We start from the raw sequence: 17,422 nt of genomic DNA, 5'->3' as shown, positions 1-17,422 counted from the left end.
ATTCATAGTATGTGAGGTGAAGCCAAAGGATTATTTTTTAATTTTTCATTTCTTTTATATTAGTGATTTGGAGCATTTTCCCCATGGTTGTAAATGCTTTACAATTCTTATTTTGAGAACTGTTTGTTCATATGCATTAGCCACTTATTTGTTGGAAAATATGTATTAGTTTTATATACGTATATTCATTATTTATAAACTTTAGCTATCAAACATTTACTAGAGAGATTTGATTCAAATATTTTTCCTCATTCAATTATCTTCTCATCCTAAGTACATTAATTCTGTCTTTGTAGAAGCTTTTAGGTATAATAGAATAAAAGTTATCTATTTTATCTTTTGTAATTACCTGTAATCTTAGTTAAAAACACATCTTCTACCTATACTTAAGAGAGGTACATGATATGATTGCCTTCTTTTTTTATAGTCAGAACATTAATATTAAGGCTGCATATATAAAATGGGGTTTTTAAAAAGTGATTTAATGTCGAATAAGTGTAGTTTTGTGAAGACAAATTAAAAATACATGTCAAAATCTTGGAATCCAATGAAAAGATCATGAAAAATCATGTACAAAAGTACATTGCATATCAAATAATTTCATAGATATAAAAATTGTATCATTTACTGTATAACTATTTTCATTTTTTTATTTTGTACCATTTAGTTGAACACAACTATATGTACTTAATAAATGTTTGTTGATTGATTAGACATACTGCCTTGCTCTTTGCTCTCTGTGAACTCAGAACAATGCCTTCTATTTCTTTAATCAATTCATTACAAGATTATAAAACAGAACCGAATTTTATAGCAAACCATCATAGAGCTATAATGTAGTAGGAGTAGTAGAAGCAACAGCTGCTGAAATTTAATGCTTTTAGGTTTGCAGAGTACTTTACATATTGTATTTCATTGGTCTCCAAAATAGCCACTTGAAGTAGGTGAAATTGTGATGCTTACATCACAGACGAAGTAGCTGTGGCTGAGATAGTTTATTACCTACTTATGCTCAGAAAGCTAGAAGCCTCTAATGCAGATTCCAAGGTTTTACCCTCTGTGTACTCTGCAACTGTGTTTAATACTGATTCACTCATTGTTTACTGTGATAATGCAGCTAACCATAATCATGGGTGTATTATCATCTAGTTCTCATTTCTCCATCTTATCTACAAGAATATTACCAACTTTTTTTTTTACCAAATGATTTGTCCATACATACCATACATACCATATTCCTGTTATTTACCAGCCTAGTAATCCTAATTACAAAGAGATTGATATTTATTTAGAATGTCTTATTTTGAATGGATCAATAAGGTGTGTAGTGACTAGTATTTCTCTTATTGAATTCTTACAGACCTTAGCATGTCAGCAATAGGGACAGAACAGTCATAATAAAGTCCAGGAAACTATATACATATGTGTGTGTGTGAGTGTATGTGTGTGTGTGTTTCATTCTAAGAAAAGAACCTTTCAGTGAACATGTTAAAGCATTTTTTATTTATTTGTTACTTTGTTTCCTTGTTTATTTTTAACCAAATAAGATTTTTAGCCATAGTCTTAGTGGTTAAAATTTATTACCACTGCATTTATTCCTTTAGCAATTTTATAATCTATAACTTTCAACATGAATAGAAACTAAATAAATTTCCTCAAACAGATTTTACAATATAGCCAGTCCCACAGCAAATTTACAAACCACCCTTATATGAATATTCTGTCTAAATTGTCTATTAATTCTGAGTTATTAGCCTCACAAGCTAAGAATCTTGCCAATTGAGAAACCGTTCTAATTCAAATTGTTCTGTCATTAAGTCACTTACTTTTCAATTAGCTCAGACTACAAATCTGATATATTGTTCAGGTTTAATATTTCGGAAAGCAGTGCCATTCATCATTAAATTAGTCTTAATGTTACTTAATCTAGCTCCTGCACATTTTGAAGTTTAATTTACTTCCAATTATTTTTCATTTTATTCATCAAAAGAAAAAAAAATATTTCATTTTGCTCTTGCAAAATCAGCACATAATTTCTATGGTAAATACCTTCTCCTATTTTTTTTTATTTATGTAGAGAAGTTGGTGTTATACCAGTCTCACAGTCCAGAAAGAAACCATAATGTGCCAAACAGTTTTTAAATTAGCTAGATGTAACCATACTGAGTGATCCTTTTATGAACTTTGAACTACTTTTTCTCATGAAATTAAAGGGAATAACCTTATTAGGGACACCACTGAAGGCTTTAAGTAGTCAGGATCTGAGGATTTGTAGATGTTGCAAACCTTGAACTGCCTGTGGAGAAGACTTTTGAAGAGGAAAAGAAGGGGATTTTTCTTCTTCACATGCCATCAGTTTTGCTTCCTAGGAGTCTGACCCCTGGTAGCACAAAAGAGTTAGGTTGTGATGAAGAATAGACTCTGGAATCCTAACTGAGAAACCTGCCTGACAAAGATACTGCACCAAGGGAAGCAGAATGAGGCCTCTAAGAGGAGACAATGGACTTTCAGACCCTACTGTACGAAGAGTTGTGAACTGCCTCCTTGGTATATATGCATTGGATCACACTAATCACATGGACTCTTTGTATTCTTTTGAAAGTGTATACTAGTTTTATGTGTGAGAGGGTATTTTGTAACATATTGTTACTCTATCATATCAAATACCTTTGCTAAGAGGTAATTGTGATTACTGGCTGAGATTGATTGGAAACACACCAGTGGGGCTTGTGAGCTCTGGTGTTAGGAGGGCAAATCCAGAATTATCCCAAAAAGGTGGAGTTATCACCCACTTTTAGAACTCAAATGCAAAAATGTGAGGTGTTGGGAGTAACAGAATTGCAACTCTTAATAAATTTCAATTTACTAATTCATTTTAAATATTCCTGAGCCACATAGTTTTAAAACACAGCATTCTTTATTAATTCCATTTTCAAGTTGGCAGAAATATTCTGTGGCTACCCTTTCTAAAATATTTCCTGTTTATACTGATTAGATAGACTCTATAGTCAGGGATGTTCTCCTCACAGATTATTACTTTTAAAATAATGGGAATTCCTCAACTTGAGGATTTCTATAGCCAAATTGCATATTTATTATTGCTACCATTTTTGAGGTGGCCTTGTCTACATCTTTGGGGTAAAAGTTTCGGGAAATTATAAATATAATACTAATAAATGTTGTCTTGAAATGAGTTTTATTTAGGGATTCGGACCATTCCCCAGGCACTTAGGTAAAAAGTAATTCTTGCAGAAGACATTTGCAGTGATAGTTAAATGTTAATAGAATACATGGATATATATGAAATGTATTCAATAGGTTAGTGAACCCTGCATTTTAAATATCATAAACCACATCCAATTATACCTTTCTTTAAATGTTTAATGTATTATGTATCCATTTGCTGCCATTCCCCCTGCCCTACAGAGACCTCCAGAGCTAGCCCAAATCATTAAGTTCCCTTTGAAGTCACTCAGTGCTCCAGGCATAGATCAGCTAAGGAGGGATGTGGAATGAGACAAGAAATAGGAACCTGTATCATTGTAGTGATTATAATTTTGCAATTTTTTTTTTTGCTTCCCTGAACCTTTCCCTGGGAACCAAAATTAATGCAACATATTCTCATCCTACTGTCAGGTGAGTAGGGAAAATAAGGCATAATTGAAAACTTGTAAAACTACTTTCACAAGTAAAATCAAAATTAACCTTTGCTTTCATCTTGTGGCCCCACCTTAGTTTGGTCTTAAATTTCTAATGTTTCCCAGCAGCTCCTCAGGCTTTCTCTCTGGAATCCCTTGTGTTCAACAGAGGAATGTGAAACCTAATAATCTGGTTTCTTTATTACCCACTCAGGTTGGTGATTTTAATATGCCTTTTGCTTCTTTAGGAAGAAGCTATAGTGTTAATGCTACCAGAATATTTGTAATTGTAACAAAAATTCTGAGATATCCAGCCCTTTTTCTATAGCATTTTTAAGATTTAAAGGAAAATAAAGAGATAATTTTTTATAATGGAAAAGGTCTAACCACTAAAGATGATGCTTTTACAGGTTACTTCTTACCTGTGTTATACATGAGTAGTTCTGTTAAATATTCAGATAATTCAGAATAAGGGTGTGTGTGCGCGTGTATATACATACATATGTATGTGTGTATATATTATAGATGTATATGTATATGTAAGCATATATACATACACACATATATAATATGTTTATGTATATATGTGTGTATATAGACATAGATATGGATCTATAGATCTATATATACCTGGCAGTGGAGCAAGGAAAAATTCAGGGTCATGGTCAAAAATAAGTGAATAGACATGTAAAGCACTTTGCAAATCTTGAAGTGTTATAGAGTTATTATGATTATGATTATTAACTTATAATAAGCTCAGAGTATCAGCATGGGTCAGCACTAACAAAAGCAGTTAGGAAAAGAATCATGTAGCTGGCTTCCCTAAAGGAATATGGAAACAGAATTATTATAGATATTTAAAGAGGAAAAAGTGCAGTTACCAGGATTTGTAGAATTAATTTGTCCTTTCTTCTACTTTTGTTGTGTCTTGTTTTTTATACTTGAGGGAGGAGAGAAGCATAATACAAGAGTTGCATGTATTCCTGTGGTTTTTCCACTCTTTAAATAGAACCCTCAGGAGGAGCTAAGCCACTCAGCTCTGAACTCCCTGTGTTGAGATTGAGGAGTGCTGGGGAATCCCAAAATACTGACACTCTGGGTCCCACTCAAATGAATTCAACACAAACCCTTTTAAAGCCATAGAAAAAAAAGTTTATTAAAGATTCATCATATTGGGTTGACTCTTAAGGAGTCTAAGCATTTGTTATGCTTGTTAAAAGGGAGACAGATACAATCTCAACTAGACAGAATCAGAGCTGAATTGACTCTGAGTGCCTTCATGGAGGCAAGATGGACCTTAAATACTGAAAAAGACTGTAGGTGGGATCTGGGGTTGGTCGGTAGTCTAGGGTGATGGGAGGAGGGACTTAGGGAGGGTCTTGAGGAGAAGTCCAAGGAGGACCTCAATGGGACTGGAGTGATTGGTCAAGGGTTGGAAATAGCTGGAGGCAATTGGGAGATACCAGACAATGGAGGGTTTGGGTGGGAAACAGGTGGGGCAATCCAGAGGTAACAGACAACTGAAGGCCAGGGTAGGCCAAGGATAATAGCTCTGAGTATGAAAGTCAAGGTTAAGTGGGAGGATTAAAGGGGAGTTCAAGGAGGGTCCCAGAGTCTGAACTCCATCACCTGGAATCATGCCTTCTCAATTTCACCCCACCTCAATTCCATTTTTCCATGTCATATCACCATCACCACCACCGCACTATCAACAACAGCCATTTATATACTACTTCCTAAGTGCTACTGTGCTAAGCATTTTTAGAATTATTGTCTTATTTGATCCTCACAACAACCTGGAGAGTAGATATTATTATTATTATCCTCATTTTGCAAATAAGGACACAGAGGTAAATAGCACTTCAATAACTTGTCCACAATCAGACAGCCTGTAAATGTCTGGTTTGAACTTGGATCTTCCTGAATCCAGGCCCAGTACTCAATCCACTATTATATCTAGTTGGTTAAAAGCAAAATAGACTTTTTGAGGAAGGGACACAATACAAAAAGAAATGAATAAATAGAAAAGTACAGGATACAGATCAACAAATTGGGTATACAACTGAAAAAAAACACTAGAAAAAACTTCAATTTAAAATTATGAAATGTAAAAAATAGAAATGAAAGAAGAAATCAAAAGGAGAAAAAAACAAAATTAAAAATAAAATAAAAAATGACACACAGCAACACTGAAGTAAACAAGAAATCCTGGAACTGGTTTTATGAAATAAAAAGCAATAAAATAAACCACTGCCTAATTTATTTTGAAAAAAGGAAGAAGAAAACTAAATTGCCATTATCAAAAACTATAACAGTGAATGTAACACCAATGAAGAGAAACTATTTTGCCCAATTTTACGTCAAAATATCCTGACAATCTAAATGAAATATATGGATATTTACAAAAACATAAGTTGCACAGATTAACAGAAGATGAAATAGAATACTTCAGCAGTACGAGTTGTTTAAATCTCACATATCTACATTGTGCTACAATAATGGTCATCTACATTGGACTTTAAAGTCAGCAAAATGCATTTTATCTGTCATTGCATTTGATCTTTATAATGGTCTTATGAATTAAGTACCACAGTTTTTATTGTTTCCATCATGCAATTGATTAACAAGTTCATAAATGTTAAGTGACCTGTCAGTGGTTACAGAGTAGCTAAATGTCAATCAAGATTCAAATTCAGTTCTCATATGTTTTCTACTATACCATTCTGCGTTTTATAGACATAAGGTTAGTCTAGTATTTTGTTATTTGTTTGTTTTTCTATTTGTTTAGTTCAAAATATAATGCTTGTAATGTTTATATCCTACTAATTTGCTTTTTACTTGGTTTTGTCTTCCTTCTCCTTATGAAATAGGAAGCTGAGCTCATGCATAAATTGTAGAACTCCACAGTTCCATATTTTCTTTTTAGCAAATTTGATTCTGAAATTATCATCAATTCCTGCTCTCTGTGCCAGCATGGTTGCTATTATACTTCCATCACATTATTCTGGTATAGGACAGTTCTTAAAAACTTTTTAAAATAATGACAAACAACATATAAGAGAGTGATGATTGAGCAGTATTTTCTTTAGAAATATAATAAGGATAATCAATAAAGTCACAGAGTAACTGATGGGTCTATCCATTCTTGGAATGGTAGTGGTGATTTGAGTATTGTTTCCAGAGTTGCAAGCTGAAAGGGAATATCAAGGTGAAGGGACAGAACCAGAAAAAAGTGTGTATAGCAATATGTCCATGAAGATGTCCAGAAATCAACAGCATGGTAGGTCTCTTTTAGGTAATAAATGGTCTCATTCATGAAAAGAACATGGCAGGAACTAGGGGGCTTAACTGTAAATAGAAGTAAGACTATAGATGAAGTTTACCTGAACTAACAAAGCTTTTCACAAATTATCGAATATTATTTTTTGTAGAAAAGCTGGAGTGAAAAATTGATTAACCTGTAATTGAATGGATCCAGAATTCACTAAATGTTCAGATTCAAAGACTTGTCATTCATTGTTAGATATCACTTAGAAATGAGATTTCCAGAAAAGTGCAACTGAAATCTTTGCTTCACTCTCTTATTTTTTTAACCATTTTGTTTAATTAATGTATGTATTATTTTAAGAGTTCTTACTTTAGTGTTAGCACTTATTTGGGGTTATATTCCATATTAAGATCACTATGGAAATAAGTATAGGGAAAGTATACACATACACACATATCTATACATATATATTATAAATAACCAGAAAGGGTATCACACATATGCATAGATACATGTCTATACATAAAATTATAATCTCCATGTGTGTGTATGGGTATACCTAAAACATAAAACTCTCTAAGGCCCCAGAAATAAACACAAAAGATTATAAGTCTTATAACATTAAGGTTATGACATAATATATCATATCTTCAAAATGTTGTCTTGAGGAAAACTCCAATATGAGACCAAGGCAAAAATTGACAACCAAATTCATCTTATATTTATTCCAAAACATAGTCCCCCTGCCAACTTCCCTATTTCTGTCAACATTATATTGACAGAATCTTCCAGTTACTCAGGCTCAATGTGTCAGGAATTAGTTTTTACTCCCCTTTTTCCATTCACTCTTTCTATTTAATTGGTTCTTAAGTGTCTCATATATCACTAAGAGAAGTCCTTTCTCTGCTACCCTACAGAGACAAGGATGGTTGATAGTGTTTACTTGGCAGAGGTCATGCCTTCTTATAAAAAGGACATGTCTGATAGGTAGTTGTCAAGATATGCTGGGACAGGAAAAACAACAACTGCTACACTAATGCATAGATACAGACATAAAGATCAGAAGTCCTGCCATGCTTTTATGAAATAATAAGAATCACATAGGAAAATGTTTCTCATTTCCAGGAAATTCTCTACTAAAAAAAATAACAGTTGAAGTCTGGTGCTGGTAAGATAAACCAATCACTTCTTTCTGAAAATGTGAGCTAAGTTATCATTGAAAATCATCATTAATTCTTCAAGGAAATGCTTAGTATTCTTTGAAATATACATGTCTATAATATCACTCACTATAATATACAGTATAGTCTTCCCTATATTGTACCTGAGAATGAGTCAATGTGGCTTTTTTGTTACCTGTCCACTAAGATGTAGGACTGTGGAGTCACATCTTTTTTATTTTATAAAGCAAAGAAAAAATGCATAGGGCAAAAGTTTTTCTATGTAATCCAGTTAATCTGTAGTTTTGTGCGGATAATGGGGTGCTAAGCTAAAAAAAAAGTAAAATGTCCTCATTTAGTCACATCAGGAAGGGGAAATGAACACTGATGGGAGTTGCCTCTAAACAACACAGCTTCATTTCTTGTATGAGAAAGTAGTTTTGAAATGCTCCCCTATCCTTATTGACTAAGCTAAGAGTGGAGAACTTGCAGCCTTGAGGTCACATGTGACCCTCTGGGTTCTAAAGTGTGAGCATTTGACTGAATCCAAACTTCACATAACAAACCCCCTTAATAAAAAGATTTGTTCTATAAAACATGGACTTAGTCAAAAGGCCACACCCAAGAACCTAGAAGGTCACATGTAGCCTTGAGGCCACAGGTTCACCACCCTTTAATTAAACAGTCAACAACACCTAAAGAAAAAAGTCATTGAAAATAGGGTTAAACCATCATGTATGTATACTTGTGTGTAGTTGAGTTGTACATTGGTGTGATGATTTTAGCAAGCAGTTTGGCAGTATGAAACATATCAAGAAAATATTCATACTCTAACAAAATAATTACAATTTTTTACTTGAAGGATATGATAATGAAGTTAGTTTAATACATACACACATACATACATATATATATATATATGCACACACACATACACATTAATATCCATCACTTATGCCACTAAGCCTTAACTATAAATGGCCATTGAGAATATTTGTGATCATATGCACCTCTTCATTACAATTTGATCACCAGCAACTTTGATTCTTCAAAGACTGCTGTTTCAAGGATATTAACCAGAACAGCACCAAAAACCATTTGCACTAAAGGAAGGAAAAAAGAAAGAAACAAGCTTTTATACAGCATTTGTCAGGCACAATACTAAGCACTTTTTACAAATATCAACTCATTTGATCCTCATAGCAATCTTGTGAAGCAGGTGCTATTATTATCCCCAAATTACAAATGATAAAACTGAGGCAAATTAAAGCCAAATGACTTGCCTGTGCAGCAGCTCACAAATTTCTCAAACTGTATTTGAAGTCAGGTCTTTCTGACTATAGGTTCAACGCTTTATCTACTGAATTAACTACTGTCTCTAAAAAAGATGGATTTTTGTGTCAAAAGATATTTAAGCATAAGAAAAATGACAATGTTGTTTTTCAAAATCTCACTCAAACTGTTCTATTCCTTTTCAATTTTAGGTTCAGCTCTGTTCATCTGTAATGTCTGTCATATGTACACATGTACATATAACTTATATATGCATATATGTCCCTATACATGTATATGAAAAGAGATAGAAGGAGTAAGGATGGTCTAGCTTAAAATCAAACCTCTGACACGTATTGTCTGTGTGAACCTAGACAAGATGCTTAACTTGGTGGTAGCTTAGGTAACTATGACTGAATTGCAGAAAAATTACTGATATATATTAGTTTCTAGAGACTGAGATGGGGAGAAAGGGAAAGAGATAGATCCACAAGCACACACATACACACACAGAGAGACATAAAGAAAGGGAGAGAGAGGGAGAGATATAGAGTGATAGAGGCAGAGGCAGACACTCAGAGAAACAGACACCAAGACGGAGACAGAGAGACACAGAAATAGACACTGACAAAGAGAGATACAGAGAGACAGTGACTAATGACTCGCTCAAAGGACTGGGCATTAACTGCATAGCATACATTTGGACAATTGATATGCTTTGTTCAGATGACTTACCTGCATGTATTATTAGATCAGTATCTTCTAAGTAATCATCCAGGATGATGTACTGTTCTGAGACTTAAAATCAATTGATTGCTTGGTTGTTGTCCTTCTTTATTGAAGAGGACCAAAATGACATCACTGTATTAAAGTCAAACTACATTGCATCTGACTGTGAATAATCAGACCAATAGGAACTTGGAAACTTGTACAGTGGGTTGACACAAATAGTCCACATGAACATTCGGAGTGGATTCTCTAAATTTGAGCATCTCTTGTTTCTTTTGTGCCACCTCAATTCTGCTTTGCTCATAGAGCATAGCGTCTTCTCTGATGAAGGTACGCTATGCTGGGTAATCCTGTACCAGTGTCTCCCATGTCATTTAATCAGTTCCAGAGTTCTTAAGAGAGAACTTGAGAGTATTCTTGTATCACTTTTTTGACCACCATGTGAGTACTTACTCCGTGTGAGTTCCCCATAAAATAGTCTTTCCAGCAAGCATATTTGGCATCTGAACAATGCGACCACTTCATCAGTTACACTCTCTGTAGTAAAGTTTGAATGGTTGGTAGGTTAGTTTGATAAAGGACCTGACTATCTTACCCTACCAGGTCATCTTCAGAATCTTCCTAAGACAATTCAAATGGAAATGATTCAGTTTTCTGACATTGTACCATCCAGGTTTCACAGACATACTACAATGAGAACAGCAAAATGGCTACTATAGACCTTCAATTTGCTTGTTAATATAATACCTCTTCTCCCCCATACTCTACTTTGGAGTCTCCAAAATATTGAGCTAGCCCTGGCAATGAGAGTATCATTCTCATTATCAATGTGTGCATCCCTGGAAAGTACATCATTTGAAAACAGGGACATTTGGAAAACCCTAAAATTTACAGGAAATTTTAGTTTTACTTGACCCAGTGGAGAGCATCTTCCACACAAGTAAGCACTGTTGATGAACGTGAATCATGACCTGAAATCTTAGCATCATGGAAATGAACTCTCAGGCTTTGATAATCAACATGTTTTTTAACTTATCCTGAATTGTCTCTCCCCTCAAATAGGAGGACTAGAGGGTGAAACACTAGACTCCTCACAAAGACTTCCCTTACATAGCTCTCACAACATTACCTGTAATTCCCTTCTCAATTAATATCTCTGTTTAACTTCTACTCCATGGAAAAATAGGTCTCCACATCTAGTACCTTATAGTGACTGCCTCACCCCCATTTTGAGCTTTCTTTTATGGGTTTTCTTCTCACATTAGAATGTAAGCTGCTTGAGGGCAGGGACTTTTTTTTATTAGTATATTTTTTAAATTTTTGTTTCCAGCCCTTAGCACAGTACCTGATATATAATAGACAATAAATGTTTATTGAAATGAATTATTGAATTTTATGCTTTATTTTTGGTCATTAATCTCAGGGTCAATGAAAATTTATATCTGATTGTATCTAAAAGGAATCCTATATGACTTTATTACATTCAGGAATGATACCACATTGAAGAAAGTCTTTGTGACTACATTTTGCTCTCCTGAGTACTTTTTATTTTAATGATCATTGAAGTGTTGTGTTATCTGTATCTTTCAGTCAAGTATATGATTTTAAACATATGATTTTCTGTAGAGGGAATATTGTTTGCTTAAGCATGTCTGGTCTCTTCTCCTAATTTAATTAAGAACATCCTTAACAAGTATACAGATCATTCTCATATAGATTTTATAAAGATGAGAAAGTAGCCAATAGGTAACTGGTTAGGTATGTCCTCAATTTTACTTTGGGGAATAACAAGATGTTCTCCAATTTGTTTTTGCTCTTTTTTGTCATCTCTTCCCTTTTGTACCTTGAGTCACTCAGTGCTTTTTTTTATTTTTTTTATTTTGTAATGTTTAACAATCACTGCCATACAATTGCGATTTTATCCCTCCCCACCTACTCCCCACTACCCCCCTCCCTCCCCACGACTGCATACAATTCTGTATAGATTCTACATATACTTTCCTATTGAGTATATTTTCACTATAGTCATGCTATGCAGTCAGACTAAGATAAATGAAAGTAATCGTATAACAAATCAGAACATGATATACAAACACATACACATACACAAACATGATCTGCTACAATATGTGAGTGACTTCCATATTTCTCTGTCACTCAGTGCTTTTAAGACTGTGCACCTCTAGCACTGTTTTCCTCTGTACTCCTTTTCGTCTAGATGCTTCCAAGCTTTCATTTTCTTCTCTGCCATTTCTACTTCTTTATGTAGTGTATTGGTGATTTTAGTACTAGAATACAAAAGGGACAATTCTATTAATTGTGATAATGAGCATAAATCTTTTTAGAAATGTTGACATATGGAGGTGAGGGGGGTTGGAACCAAGATGATGGAGTGAAAACAGAAAATTACCGGAGTTCTTCCAAAAATTCCTTCAGATTCCTCTAAAAATTGAAGCTGAACAAATTTTAGAGTGGCAGAATGCACTAGTAGACAGTGTGGTGAATTTCCTGTCTAGGGCAGGCTGGAAGGCCAATGGGAAGATTCTGTTGCACCAGGCTGGGAAAATGTAGAGTGGACAGGCTGTACCAGCCCAGAATTGGCCAGAGCAGAGGAAGAGTGGCCACAGGGCAGTCTGAATTACCAGCAACAGTGCCCATTCTGAAACCTCTCAGCACAGGACAGGAGTCTGGCAGAGGTGGATGAGAGAGAAGTGCAGAGCCCATGGCAGAAGCTACTATGAGGGATATCAGCCAACAACCAAAGTATCTGAAAAACATCTACTTGAACTCCTGGGAGCCAAGATGGCAGAGCAAACTGTAAGTGCTCTCACTCTCCAGTTATTGAACTTGAAAAACCCAGAGAATATTGTTCCAGGAAAAATCCTGAAATAGTGGAGTCAGCAAAATTGGTAAAGCAGTCTTTTAACTCGAGAAGGTAATGAGATAGAAGGGAAGGGTCCCTTTTGCTGTGGCTGAAGGGGACCAGTGCAGGACTGGAGGCATCCCAGCAAGTCCCACTTCAGAGGACTAGCAGGAGATTCTGAGCCCCAGGGGTGTGGAGCCAGTAAGCACCAGCACCAGGACCCCAGTTGTGCCTTAGCACAGGCAAGGGAATTGGGCAGACACCAGAACAGATGAGGGTCTACTACTGAGTATACCCATGGTCTAGCATAGACATACACATACAAGTAACCTTGATCTTCACAGTAGTCTTTTCTCTTGTACTCATCTTGGGCACAATAAAGCAAGTGACTACATTCTTTATAATATACTATTTCATATTGCTTTTGGGAGCAAAATGAAAACAACAGCAGCAACTGTTCTTTTTTTCCTTATTGAAAGAGAACATATGTACCATTACTCCATTTATCTAGCACTTTCATTTTGTTTGTTTTGTTTTATTTGTTCTGATTTTGGTTTGGGAGAAACCATCAGTATTGATGATTTTTTCATTCTTTCCCAATTTTTCTGATTCTCCCTAGCATGATTTTATACATATGTGTATGTATGTATATAATATAGACACATATATGCACCCACACATATATGATCACAATTTGAATAGTTTTTAGATATCTAACACCTTTGTGAGTTTGGGAACTATCTCTTTTCTATCTCTCCACTATCAATATTATAGAACAAATGCTCAGATACTTTGGCCTAATAATCAACACCAAGAAAACCCAGGTGCTCCATCAGCCACCACCACACCATCCATATGTGGAACCATTGGTTACAACAAATGGAGAAGTTTTGAATGCTGTAGATTAAGTTCACTTACCTTGGTAGTGCACTTGATGTACACATTGACAATGAGGTTGATGCATGCATTGCCAGAGCTAGCTCAGTGTTTTGGAGGCTCCATAGAAAAGTTTGGGAGAGAAGATATAGACTGACTACCAAACCAAAAGTCTACGGAGCCGCTATGTTGACCTCATTGCTGTATGCCTGTGAAGCTTCGACAGTCTACCACCACCATGCCAGGAAACTGAATCACTTCTGTTTGAACTGTCTTAGGAAGATTCTGAGGATCACCAGGCAGGATAAGTTACCAGACACTGAAGTCCTTGCTCAAGCTGAACTGCCAGGCATTCATACTATGCTTCACAGAGTGCAATTCTGATGGGTTGGCCATGTTATTCCAATGCAAAATGTACTCTTGCCAAAAAGACTATTTTGTGGAGAACTCACATGGGGAAGGTGATCACATGGAGGTCAGAAGAAGCAATACAAGGACACTTTCAAGGTCTCTCTCAAGAACTTCAGATTTGACTGTGTGACATGGAAGACACTGACACAGGACCACTCAGTATGGCTTGCCCACATCAGAAAAGGCTCTGTGCTCTAAGAGCAAAGCAGAATTGAGACAGCACAAAGTAAATGTAGGATGTGAAAATTTGGAGTAACCACCCCAAATATTCACATGGACTATCTGTGCCCAATCTGTGGTAGAGCATTCTGAGCTCGTATTGGTCTGATCAGCCACAGCTGGACACACTGAAACTTCACTTTATCATGGTGGTGTCATTTTGGTCCTCTTTGAGAAAGTAGGACAACCAACCAACCAACCAACCATTATAGAACAATGAGTTTATAAAAATGCATGAGTCTGTAAATGTTTGTTTTTTTTTTTTTAGTTTGTTTCTTGTCTTTTCATTTTCAAAGAATTTATCAACATACTCAAAAAAATCACTAAAATGTATATATGTGTGTGGGATGTTCATAGTATGAAATCAATGTAGTAGATGGTAAATAAATCATAAAATAGGAAGATACCCATCTCATTCACAGTGAGATAGCCAATCTCTTGAGATTTTCTACAATATGACCAAAGTACCCATTTCACCTATTAACTAACATTTCACCAGTCTTCTTCTGGCTCACTTCTGCTCTGTTTTGCTCTCATGGCTGTGCAAATTCTCAGTTTCTTCCCATTTCCAATAGAAATTGGTTCTGAGGCCAGCACTGCAACCTTTTCACCGCTTCTAACAATTAGTTAGACAAAATCTCCCTTTTGAGTAGCCACAATCTGTCTCCCAGATCACCTCATTGCTTCTGGCAGGCACCCCACACCCAATGCACAGACACAACTTATTCTCTTGTATCTTGCTATATTGGATTAGACAGAATGAGTTGAAAAATATTTTGGTCTTGTTGTCAACATGATTAATGGGAATTTCCCCAAAAATTTCACCTTTCTTTTTAACTTCAAAATTTCTGTGGATGTACTACCTTACTTGCAGTCATCCAAATTCAAAGCCTCAGTCCTATATTTGGTTCATCACTTTTATTAAAACCACATATCCAATCAATTGCTCAACTGTACAGTTAATAACTACACACACATAATATATATGTATATATACATATATATGTATATTATATATAACATTTCTTTCATCTGTCTTATTTCTACTTACATATCTATTACATTACCTCAATATTTCATCCCCTATCTCTTAGAATATTGTGACATCCTCCTACTTGAGCCACGCTGCCTCAAGCTTCTTTCCATTCCAAAACTTACTCCATACAAAAACCAAATTTCCCTAAAGCATAGGTCTAACTATATCACTTACCTATTCAATAAATTCTTGGGTCATCATATTTATTGTAGGTTAAAATATTATGCAATCTTTATTTCATTCTTCTGATTTTCAAATTTTTGTGTAAGATTTGCAATGCCTAATAATTAGCACATAGGGAATTTAATATGTTTTTTAAAATGTTATATACATTTTTTACTGATAGGGGTATATAAAATTATATTTTAAAAATATTTGGAAAACGCTAATCTAGAGAACCACCCACTTAAGTAAGTGGGTCCTCAGAAAATAAACGTAAAGTTTCATTTTTTTTCCCAGGATGATAGAACCTGAAAAGGTTGAATTTATAACTTTTGAGAATTTAGAGTTAACTTACACAGTGTGAATACTGACAATGGTGCTTCATATTTAAAAGGGAAAAATAATAAGACTATTTGCCATGAACTCCCTTTTCATCCCTCTCTTTCACCTGAAGTCATTCAGATATCTTCTTTCCCTATTTCCTTCACCCTTTATTTACAGGAAGAGATATCTTTATTCCTTATAAAAGTGAACTAATCCTACTACCTGTGCAAGCAATTCCATTCCATCTTGTATCCTCTAACAAATGGCTTTCTTTGTCATTCCCACTCTATTGCTTATTTTCAGTTTCTACCTGTCTATTGGTTCTTTCCCTATCATCTACAAACCTTCCCATGTCTTCCTCATTCTCCAAAATGAATCACTTGATCCTTTCATCCCTGGATCATCCTATATCTTTACTGACTTTTGTGGCTACTTTTGAAAAACCTCTTTACAATAGGTGCCTCCACTTTCTCTCCTCTTAATCTCTAATTTTTTAAGCTTTTATTTAGTATTTTAATTTTCCTCAGTTACACATAAAAAAATTTGACATACATTTTTAAAACTCTGAGTTTCAAATTCCCCTCCTTCCTCACTCCCTTCCCCCCATTGAGAAGGCAAGCAATTCCATATAGGTTTATACATGTGTAGTCATGTAAAACATATTCATAATAGTTATGTTGTGAAAGAGAACATAAACAAGAAGAATAAACCTGGAGAAAAATAAAGATTTTTAAAAAGGTATTCTTCAACCTGTATTCAGATACCAACAGTTCTTTCTTTGGGGGTAGATAGCATTTTTTATCACAAGTCCTTCAGAGTTGTCTTGGATCATTGTATTGGTGAGAATAATTAAGTCATTCACAGGTGATCATCTTACAGTTTTGCTGTTACTTTATGCACAGTACACCTCACTTTGCATCAGCTCATGTGAGACTTTTCAGGTTTTTTCTGAGAGATTCCTGCTCATTATTGTATTATCAAGCATACTCTAGCACACCCAGGATGACCTGATAGCACAGGTTTTTTGATATGCTTTATAAATGAAAAACAGCTTCAAATGGGTTAACAATCCTCCTTTAATTAAACACATATAAATAAACATAAATAGTTTAACAATCATTTAATTAAATATATATGTCAAATATAAACATATTTCAGGGCAAAGGCTAACACCATGAATGTAAAGAAAATACGTAGAAAATTTAAGCAGAGCAATTAGCACAAAGATTCAATAGACAGGGCTCTTATTTTGCAAACAAAGTAATACAACCACCTTACATATACCACCAGATGGGAGAGCACAAACCTTTGAATAGTCAGGGGGCTCTTAACAAATGACTACTCAGAGTACCACCTAGGGAATCAAAAGATCCTTCTGACAAGCAAATCCCCAAAACAAAATACCAACCTGCAGGTATATATAACAAAGACTGGGTTCCTGATTGGCTCAGTCAGTAGGCATGA

Source organism: Notamacropus eugenii, chromosome 1 (assembly GCF_028372415.1).
Source record: "Notamacropus eugenii isolate mMacEug1 chromosome 1, mMacEug1.pri_v2, whole genome shotgun sequence".
Lineage (NCBI taxonomy): Eukaryota > Metazoa > Chordata > Mammalia > Diprotodontia > Macropodidae > Notamacropus > Notamacropus eugenii.
The sequence above is the reverse complement of the archived record's forward strand: the minus strand, read 5'-3'. Positions refer to the sequence as shown.